Source organism: Aulonocara sp. 'chitande type north' Nkhata Bay, linkage group LG2 (assembly GCF_057382095.1).
Source record: "Aulonocara sp. 'chitande type north' Nkhata Bay isolate Kocher_YH1m ecotype deep benthic linkage group LG2, A_spYH_male_GT1.1, whole genome shotgun sequence".
NCBI lineage: Eukaryota > Metazoa > Chordata > Actinopteri > Cichliformes > Cichlidae > Aulonocara > Aulonocara sp. 'chitande type north' Nkhata Bay.
In genome coordinates, this window is record NC_141345.1 from 37,734,904 (window position 1) to 37,746,037 (window position 11,134).

Consider the following 11,134-nt stretch of genomic DNA (forward strand, 5'->3'; position numbering starts at 1 on the left):
ACTCTGAGCCCCTCCTGGACGGCTGAACTTCTTCTCTAACAGGGTAAGATGGGGTCTCTTTTCTATTTTAACTGAAAAAAAAACACTTTAATTGTGAAAACACTAAATACCGTAAATAAACTTCACTTAGCTATTTGACTTGAAATGTAACTTAGTGTGACAGTAAGTGCTTGAGCACGTTGCTAACACTTGTGCAGCACTGACACTGGGGCTACGGACATGTCCAGCTTTTCTGCTGAAGATTTACTTATCGATGTTGATCACAGTTGGTCATGAAAAGACATTTAAATGTGTTTTTCAGCCCAATAAATTACACATGGTGCTCTTGCATTGTTTTTTAATTGGATGTTTGTACTAATGATATCATTTTTGCATGAGGTGTAATGCACTGTTATTTTGCTAAACCGCGTGTTGCATCAGTCGAGTGTTCACAGTTTATGTTGTATAAGTGACAAAACTGAATCTCAATCGTAGCTACTTTGCTTGTCCTCCAACGCGTGTGGATCCCAGCGTTTTGTTTGGATTTTGACAGTATTCTCTGTAACAAAAGAGCTCTGCACATGATCCTTTCTCTCCTCCACTGTTGCTCTCTACTTCCCCCATCGCTCCGTCATTCCCTTTGCTCTCTCTGCCCCACCCACCTCTCTCATCTCTCTCCCTCTCCAGCTTTCTCTCCTTCTCTCAGTCATTCATTTTACTTGTGCCTCTTCAACTCCTTCTTTTTTTATCATGCATCAACTGCTGTGTCTGATTAGCACATCATTCAAGGCCTAGCTAATAAAGTCCCTCTCCTTCACCATTAGTGAAAAAAAACCCTAATCTCTCTCACTGTTTCACTCATCTAACCGAATCACTCTCCCCTCCCTTCTCTTCACCGTCTCCCTCTAATCCACCACTCCTCACTTCTCTTTTTCTCTGTTTTCCCTGAAGACTTTGCAAGGTTAAGGCTGTAGATGTACTAGGTCGTACGCAGAGAGAGAAAAAGAGGAAAAATGGTTTGTGGAAACCATGACCTCAAGACAGTGATGATGAAGAGGCTTTAAACTTTCTAAACGAGATCATCATTTAGCTTTATTTTCACTAACTACAGACAATGACCAACCGCCACTTCATCCAAACGGTTAGAGTGAGAGAATTTGATGAAAATGAATGTAAGTTATTTATATTTGGGAATGAGCTGTTATATTTTGGGGCAAAGCCTTATTTCATTAATTTAAACACAATAAAAATTAATAACTTGATGAGATTCTATATTTTTTGTCAAAGTTGAGGCTGGAAGGCAGTTCAGGAGCTCGAAGGAAAGAGCAAACAAAACCAGTTCTTCAGAGGATATTTAGTTCACTAGCTGGGGTCCCAGTTTCTGCTGCCGAACCCTTATACGACTCACAGGGACAGAGAACGGACATGGCTGTAGCAGTGGTGCAGACCCGACTGGCTGCACTGGAGGTGTGGAGTTGGTCTGCTGCAGCTGCTTCGGTGAAACTTGGTTGCAAACACAAGTAGCTGGTGCTGGAACAGGCTGAAGCCAGACGGTGGAGAACCAACAGAAGAGACTGAAGCCTGGGAGATGAGCAGAGGGCCAGACTATGGGCTTGTATAAATCACTAGAACCACCACAAGGGGTCATTTTGACAGCAGTAACGGCATTTTACTTGAAGAAGTTAAGATGTTAATCTCCTAGGACCTGGCGTCCACATATGTGGACATCACATTTTGGATTATTTAGACTAAAATACTTAATTTTGCTCTACATGGGCCTGATATCCACTTACGAGGACATTATACCGCTACTGTTCTATCAAAATTTTAAACGAATATCTTCGTATGTGGCTCTGATTTTTCTTAGAAACAAAAATAAGGTTTAAAAAAAAGTTGTAATTCTTTGTTTTTACATTCATCAGGTCCCGATCAGCCCAAATATCAAAGAGAAATTAAAAATGCTGCTGTGGAAGAGTTCGGCTCTTAGGAGGTTAATTTTGATCTGTTTTTTGTAGTTCTAAGGAATATTTGACAAAAAAAAGTATTTAAGATTCATTTTAGTTGTTTATGAAATATTAAGATCATTTTACTACAGATTTTAAAGTTAAAATAGACATTAGAATAAACGAATAATATATTAACAACGTAATATACTAACAAATACATACAGCTAACATCTAAAAATGTAATTATTTCAGAAGAAGAGCATTGAAATGGAAAACATGGGATTAAAATGATTTTTCTGTGAAACAGATTGAACAGCTGATTTAAATGTCAATGATGCCTTCATAGGTCGTTAGGCCTCTGTCCCAGTCAAACACCAGTCTCACATCTATATCAAGACTTATGTAAAATCAACTACCAGAAAGGGCCAATGCAGCCAGGATACGCCACACGGTGCTCTAAGACTGTATTAAAGTTTATTATCTGCTTTACTATAATTACAGAAAATGCAGAAATGACCTAAAACTGGCAAAAAGAATGAAAACATTTTAACGACTCAGTTTGTTATTCAAAGCAGGGTTATATGGTGAAATTAGTGAACAGTTTTTGAAAGTTTGGCTGTTTTGATTTTTAGATTTTCTAACACCTTCCTGCTTCTGTTCACAGGAAGTGTCTCGATATGCAGAACCTAAAAAGCTCCCCTTCACATTTCCACTATCAGATCCAGATTTGCATTTGGCAGTTTATGTAAGTTTGCAGGTAGAATATCTGATGGGCAATGACAAAGGTACGCTGTCTTCAAACCTGTCCTTTGAAGCTTTTTTCATTCTTTCTCTCTGTAAGTACTTTCATGTGTAAAAACATGGTTGTCTTCAAAGAGAAGATCAAACTGTTTGACTGACCACCTCTCTGATGAACCCAGATCCTCACCCTGTAAGCCCGTCTGCTGGGAAATGGTGCAAATGTATGTGTTTGAAAATAGACTTCAGTTCTTTACATGTCAGAACGTCATAAAAACCACAACAAACCATAAACTTCTGCCCTTATAAAGTCCTAGAGTTACATAAATAAAACCTCAATTAAACAGCAAAATACAGCATATTAAGTGGAAGTTGTGGCCCAGGAGGTCGAGTAGATTGTTTACTTATCGGAAAGCTGGTGCTTAGTTCAGACTGGCTACTCCAGTCTGCAGGACCAAGTATCCTTTGATACTAAAGCCAAAGCTGCCTCTGACATATCCAAGTGTGAACGTGAAACAAGGTATAGATACAGAGAAAAAGCCCTTGTGTGACAGGGTGAATGAGGCATGTAGTAAAAACTATTATCGCATTTAGCATATTTCACTGTCATTATTATTAATATTATTTATTAATAAGCAGTAATGCTGAATTGTGTGAAAAATTAAGTATACCCATACTGTTCCCATGGGAATTAAGAGGGTAAGCAGCTGCCAGCTGCTGCTAATCAAACGCACGTGATTAACTGATCATTAGCGAGCGTGACCACCATGATAAATTCTGAACTTTTGGTACGTTGCTCATGTGAAGAATTCAGGAGTGTGTTAACATATCATCAAGGACAAAAAGACATTAGCAGTTATTTCAGAGAAGAAGTTGTTGGCGCACACATAGTGGATCAAAATGTTCCTGCATCATTATTTATCATTATCTAAAGTTAAAATCCTTCTCTTCTCATAAAAGGTCGGGAATAATCAGGCGCCGTCTCACCTTACTGACCACATAGTATTGCATCAACCCAACACCTTGGCTCTCAGACCATAGGGTCTTTAAAAGTAGAACGGGGGGGCAGAGCCTTCATCTTTCAGCTCTCTCATTTGTGGAACCAGCTCCCAGTTTTATTCAGAGGACACCCTCTCTACTTTTAATATTAGCCTTAAAACATTTGATGAATCTTATAGTTATGGCTGGACTAGGGGTCCTATCTTCCTCCCATTTATTTGTTTATTTTATTTCATTATCCACATTATGATAAGGGTATGACGTCAGTGCAGACAGGAGGTGAAGGCCATGTTGGGATAAGAAGGAATAGAGAAACAAAAGAAACAGAAAGAAAGAGAAAAAAAAAGTCAAGGATAAAGACAACTGACACCCAGATGGCCCAGAGACCCCGGCCTTCAACGGGCCCCAGGAGTACTGAAGACCTGCAGTCACAACGTTGTGTCCAGCCCAGCAAAGGAAAGTGCACAGCTGACCCCGGCACAAGCTGAGGTCGGGGCCCAAGAGTCCAGATACCCGAGAACCACCCATCACGGCACACTGTTCAAAGAAATACCTTCAGAGAACCAGTGAACTGCTGCTTCAAACCATCAACATTGCACATTACCAATAAATACAGTATCTGCTGTGTCAAGTGACATCTTACTTGAAAGATGTACGGCCTAGATTGCCACATTTCCTGCTATGGAAAGGTAGGGTAAAAAATACATGTCAGCCTTTGGGAAGCTTGTTTGTTATTCTTTAACAGTAAAAACAACAACAATAATATAAAAAGGTATATTCATTTTCAAAAACAGGAACAAAGTGCTGGAAAATTCTGATGAATCTATAAACGTTCATACAGAGAGCTGGTTCATGCTTACATTAATTATTTAAACTTAATGTTTTTTTCTTTAATAGAAATATTAAGTGTGGGTTTCAGGAGATTCCTCCAGGTGCTGCACTTTTAAGGAGTGATTTATGCCCTGACATCTGATTCTTGTCAAGAATTCGAGTAATGTCTTGGGAAAGACGTTTAATGTCTAATATGTAAACCCAGCGTAGGATCAATCTTGTCTCCGCTGCTACATTTCAAAACGTAAAATTTGCTTTATGCATCGTAACATCCATAGGACGTCTGGAGAAGCCAGAATGAAAAGAAGAAGGAGGTCACATTTCAGCATATTGTTTACTTTTGATACGGGAACAATATCTTACAATCTGTAATAAAAACAATATATTACTCCTGGTAACATCAGCAAAGAGTTCAGAGTTCTGTGGTTGGAGGAACAAATCCTACTTGGTTTCAGGCTCTTTGTTTATATCTGAATTCTCCCAAAATGCTGCAAGTTTACACAGATGGTGAAACCAGCAGTCAAAGGATTATGAGAGCCAGTTATGCTATTGTGAGTGGGTTTTACATTATTGCCGTTTACCAAGTTATTTAACATTGCAATCCTCTGTGGAAATAAAGCAGCCACTCTTCTACAGCTGAGGGCATTAGCACTGAACAAACATGTTTAACAAAAGTTCCAAATACTTCAGCTCTCAGAAACAGATGCCCGATCCACATTTCTGCTGTGTGGTGTAGTCACAGCCGTGACCGGACTATCTGCAAACCCTGATGGCTGGAATCAGAAAGAGCTGCCTGGTGGACACAGTCCTATCCTCAAGTAAACAACATCGGCAGGTAGCAGCACCTGCTGTGGCCCCAGCCAGCTGGAGGCCTGGTCAGGTGATGGAGAAGGAACCTGGGCCTCGCTGATATCACCTGCTGGGAGAGGGCTCTTCCCTCATTAGCTGAAGGGAGCTTAATCCCTCTTTCTATCCACAGATTCAGAAGGGTCTTTAGATATCCTGCATTACACACAGGAATGACAGGGTTATGCATAACAAACAAGAAAGCAAACTTACACAGATGCATGTGTCACACATGCTTGGTGTGCAGCATGTTTGGAGCATCGTGCTGACTCTGTGAGACTCGAGTGTAGCTGATTGAATTTAACCAGCGTTTTGTTGGGAAAGGCTTTTATTTGCTGCAGGTTATATAAGAAAAGCAGAGAAAATAACATTCTTGTTTTTTAACGTTGCCTTGTTATTCGTCATTTATTAACCATTGTTTTGGTCACAGAAGCAAAGTTTGAAAGGTTTTTTCTTCCCTTCCCTATTCTAAGCTGTCAAAGCACAACATTTAATACAAAAGAACAAAGACTGTACTCCACCGTGTCACTGATGTTTCCTCCTTACAATGTCAAGAGCCCTCTGATGCTCTTTAGCTACATAAACATAACAGAATGAAATCAGTGTATCTGTGAGAATCAACTCTTTCACAGATATTTGATGAGGGGCTACGCTGACACAGCCCCGCATCAGATATGCAGCAGGAATAGCTCAGTGGCTTCTGTCAGTGGTTTCATTACCAAAGCAAGAATACAATAAGGTGAGGATAGTGATAAATAACAAGTGTGTAGAACTGAAGCTGCATGAATTCACCAGGTTTAAATATTAAGCTTGCATTATTCCTAATATTAGTGACAAAAACTTTCCACTTATTACTTTAATATAAATGTGTAATTTAGAACTTCAAGGCTTCCAGTCTTTTTTGGTGGGGCGTATAATGGTGTACATTTTTAATAAATGAATAAGCACCTCTGCCTTCAAGGCCTTAGGAAATTTGAAATATTTCTGTATGCCCTTGCCACCGGGTGTATATATAGAGTCTACAGCAGGCTCGGCACAGGGACATGACAGGGCAAAGGCAATGCACTTGGTCTGTTTGTTTCCCTCAGAGGAAGCTTGTCCTTAGCATTTGACCTTTCCTAACTACAAGTTGTGAGATGCTCGTCAGTTTTGTGGAGACCAGCTCTCGTCCTGGAGCTGTGTCTTGGGCAAGGGCAAGGCCAAGCTCTTGATCAGGGCATGAGCGCACTGTTCTTTTACATGGTGTGCAAAGAACCGAGGCCTGTCCAGGGGTAGAAGGGGCACAAGCAGCAAATCTGTCACTTGTGTTTTTGTTGGTGTTTTAGTCTAAATTGGTATCAGGGGCATGCCTTCTTTAGACAGATGATAAATAAAAACATGAAGAAAAGGACACTTTTCTATCTAAAGTTCAGTCTAACCGTTTCAGGAAGCTAATTTGTTCTCTAAGTTTCCTCCCCTAGAAATCTGTATAAATTAAAATATAACAGCTGCAGCTGTAGCTTAGTCAGTCCATCCAATGCTTCAGCGACGGTGTGTGTAGGAGCCTGTGGTCCTGTCCATCAAACACACTTAAAATTAAAAGTCCAATGAGAAAATGCAAAACATAAATCAGCTCTCTAATGTTGTGCATCCAAGTAGAGAATTGCACTTGATGCATGTAAGGATTACAAACTAATTTCAAAGGCACTGAGGTGCTGGGTAGAGCACAGAGGAAGGAATTACATTTGCAACGTATGCTATCATTGCAAATTTAGTCGAATAGAAGCAGTTTGGAGTTTCATATACATAGTTTTTCTAAAGATTAGTGTTAAAGTGAATTGTTAAATGTTGTCATTTTTATGCTTACCATCTCTACATTGTTTCAACTCTCCTTTGTCTCCCCCCCCCCCAGCCTCTCGAGGTTCTGGGGGGGCTGTAGTGTTTTATCACAAGCACATCCTTGTGAAGGGTTGTTTGATGTTTGGGAAGCTTCCTGCCCTTTTTATGGCTTCACTGTGTTGTGCACGGTGAACCAATACAGGGATAGAACCACATATTGGGTGTGGGGGAGATTATTTTATGACTAAGGATGTTGTTAGAAACAGTTGGAAGTCACGCACACAGAGAGACACACATTCTCACATGCGGAGGCCAGATTTGGGGTCATTGTGTGGTAGACACCGACGAGGCCTCCCTTGCAAGTAAAACGATCGATCGCTGACTTGTTTTCTTCATGATGAATAAGTCTCTAAACTAGCGGGGCTTGTGGAAACACAGACCCAATAATTAGATCTCAACATTTCAGTTGATGTTTAGCATAATCTGATGACTCCGTTTGTTTTACCAGTTGTGCCGTATTTGAAATAAAGACTGATAGAATAGTACAAACTTTAAAGAACGAATAGAATAGAGTAGAACAGAATGGACCATGTTGATCTTCCCTTTCTGAGGCAGAGCGACTGGCAGAGCACACTGTTGTCTGTGCTCCATGTAGAAGTTTAGCAGAAGTTTTTGTGGAAGTTTAGGCTCTTTCAACTTTCTGAGGAAGAGTCTCTGCTGTTTCTTCTTGTGCAGCTTGGAGGTGTTAGTCGAGTGTTCGTGTTTGTGTAGGAAGATGTTTTTACAGTGTGGTGTTGCTACTTTGCTGAAGGAAAGGTCCTAAAATCAGTCCAACACTTGTTATTGTCGGTTAATGGTGAATCACAAAACAATGCATGTTCATACTTGCCTTGGTACATTTTGATTTAGACATACCACTTGGTCCACAGTTTTCTATTGGTACTTGCTTTAGTTCTAAAGGAATGGGTCAGTGTTCCCATGATGTGTATTGTATCTACTTTTGCACATTTTGGTGGAATATACAGTACCATACCCGTCTGGCTAGAATCCACAGAGTAAAGTCGCGCTCCTTTGGGCCTGTTTGCAGTTCCTGTGGAGAACACTGGGCAGATTCACTATTCAGTCACTTAAACAGAGCCTAAACCTTCAAGGTGACATGCCAGATGTCAGTAGCGGTTTTTGATAGGGGCGACACGGGCGGTTGCCTGGGGTCGCATCGTGGTGGGGGCGGCATCACGGGCATCGGCAAAAAAAAAAAGTTGCTCGTACTCATGTTGCCCTGACGTCAGCCAGCACATTTTGGAGATGGCATAGGCACCGATTGGTTTTCTGTCGCCCATTTGCTGGGAGTAAGGGCGCCCTCCGTTTGCGAGGTGCGCCTGCTGCTTGTGGCACAGGGAGGAGAGGGCGGGGCGGCGGGCGATTCTCTGGCTGGCTGGAGCAGCATCTAATAACCCACCCCCAAAACAAAATAAAATAAAAACAAAACAACAAACACAAAAACACCAGACATCATGATACAGACTTATAATTTGCACCGATGTCTTTTTCGAAATTCTATACCCGAAAAGTGAGCGCGAGAGCCCTCGGTGCGCATGCTCGCTGCTGAAGTCAAAGTAAACTTTATTGTCATCTCCGCTACATACAGTCCAGGATATAGAGAGACAAGACGACGAGGCTCCAGTTACAGCAGTGCAAGTAAACCAACAGTATATATAAGAAGAGTAAGAAAATAAATATACACTTTAGGACTCGGGGTAAAGGATCAATAACAATTTAAAATTTATATTTATTTGATGATTTAAAGTCTCACACACAACCCGTCGAAAGGGGAGGAAGACCTGCTGCTTCCAAGTAGAGCACATTTCATTCATAATGTTGTAAATCCAAGCCCATTATGTATTCATGATTTGAATCCTGGGTTGTGTGAAATCCCAGGAATAAACAAAGTGAATCTGTGAACTAAGGTGTAGGTCTGTTAGATCATGTTGTGGTGATCCTCGAGTTGGGGGATGATTGTTCATACTGGAGTGCAAAATTAAAACCAAGATGGACAAGAAAAGTTCAAAGCCATCAGGTGCTTAGTTTAGAAAAAAGAGAAAAGAAGAGGAGGAGAAACGAGCAACAGATGCAGGTAAGCAGATGTGTGATTGGATGATGGCAGGTCATCCTGAAACAATCAGAATCAGAATACTTTATTAATCCCTAAGGAAATAATGTGGGTTACAGTTGCTCCAAGAAGAAATGGTAAAAATAGCAACAGTAACAGACTAAACTCCAAACATTATGTTACAGATTTTACACATTTAAGAAACAGCACTAATATATACAGATCACTCAATTATAAAGATGAAGGATTAACAGAGGTGATTATAAATAAATATCAAGAAAATTGACAAGAATATTCCAGAGTAGAAAAGAGTGTGTGTAAAAAGGATGTTACTATTGCAGTGTTCACAGTGTGTTAGATGGAGGAGTAGTACAGGGAGCCACAGGCAGGAATGATTTCCTGTGTCGTTCAGTGGTGCTTTATGGGTAATCTCAGTCTCTCACTGAGCGTGCTCCTGTGAATAGCCAGCATGTCATGGAGTGGGTGGGAGGTGTTATCCATGATTGTCTTTATCTTGGACAACATCTGCCTCTCAGACACCACCCTAACGGAGCCCAGCTCCATCCCCACAACATTACTGGCCTTGTTATCAGTTTATTTAGTCTGTTGGCATCTGTGACCCTCAGCCTGCTGCCCCAGCATGCAACAGCACAGAGGACAGCACTGACCACAACAAAGATACAACAAGAAAACACCAATTAGTAGGTATAGTGAAAACTTCTGTTTACGTGTGTTAGTCACTTGGCTATGATAGTAAACAGTAGAGACTGATGTAGCTGACTGAATCTTTTGGACTGTTCAGCACAATATTAATTAGTCATCGTCAGTTGTTGATTTGTCCTATCTGCATACTATGCACACTCTGTCGCTCTTACTTAAATTCAGTATGGTTCCAATAACAGCTTTTACAGTAAAATATGTTAATGTACAATCCTTAATAGAGGGGCCAGAGGGGCCGATGGCGCAATATGGCAGCCTCTGTTCTGTCAGTCTGCCCCAGAGCAGCTGTGGCTACAACTGTAGCTGCCTCCACCAGTGTGTGAATGTGAGAGTGAATGAATAGTGGCATTGCAAAGCGCTTTGGGTGCCTTGAAAGGCGCTATATAAATCCAATCCATTATTATTATTATTATTATTATTATTAATATATTTTGTGTGTGGGCGTGGGGTGGGTGGAGGGGCGCCAGAGGGGGTGTTCACCCAGGGCACCGAACAGGCTAGGACCGCCACTGCCAGATGTCTTTCATGTTGAAACTAAAATTTTGCAGAAGATTGACTAATGTGCATCTTAATTCAACAAATGTTCTTACTCTGTCGTTTAATATGAGAACGCCCTGTAAAAATACACAAGTTGGAATTTTGAAGACAAAGTGACATTTAGAACAATACGGCACAAAACCTTATGACATAAAAAGCTGCTGGATTTACTGAAGTGTTACTGAGAGTTGTGAACAGTGCTATCATGACATCATAGCTTATGTACATGCTTTTCAGGAAGAGAATATTTAAATGAGTCACACAAATGTAAATGAAAAATTCTGTGGTACAAAATTTACTTTGCAAACTGTACAATATATAATGTGGAAGACAATAATGTCTTTTGCTACAAGGAGATAAAATTGTTAGCAGGGAGAGATGTTAGATGAGATGGCTCAGGACCCAAACTGTGTCCTCAAACTCTGTGTTGAACCTCAGTAAGTGTTTTAGGTTGACCCTGAAATATTACTGCTCCACAATAAAACTGATTCAAATTGACTTGAACTGAGCAGAAATGAACTGAACGAGTGCACAAACATCCTGCATTGGATCTAAATCTTGGCTGCATCTTTGTGTCATGGCTCCGTCTCTGTTGGTAGGTCTACTCTGT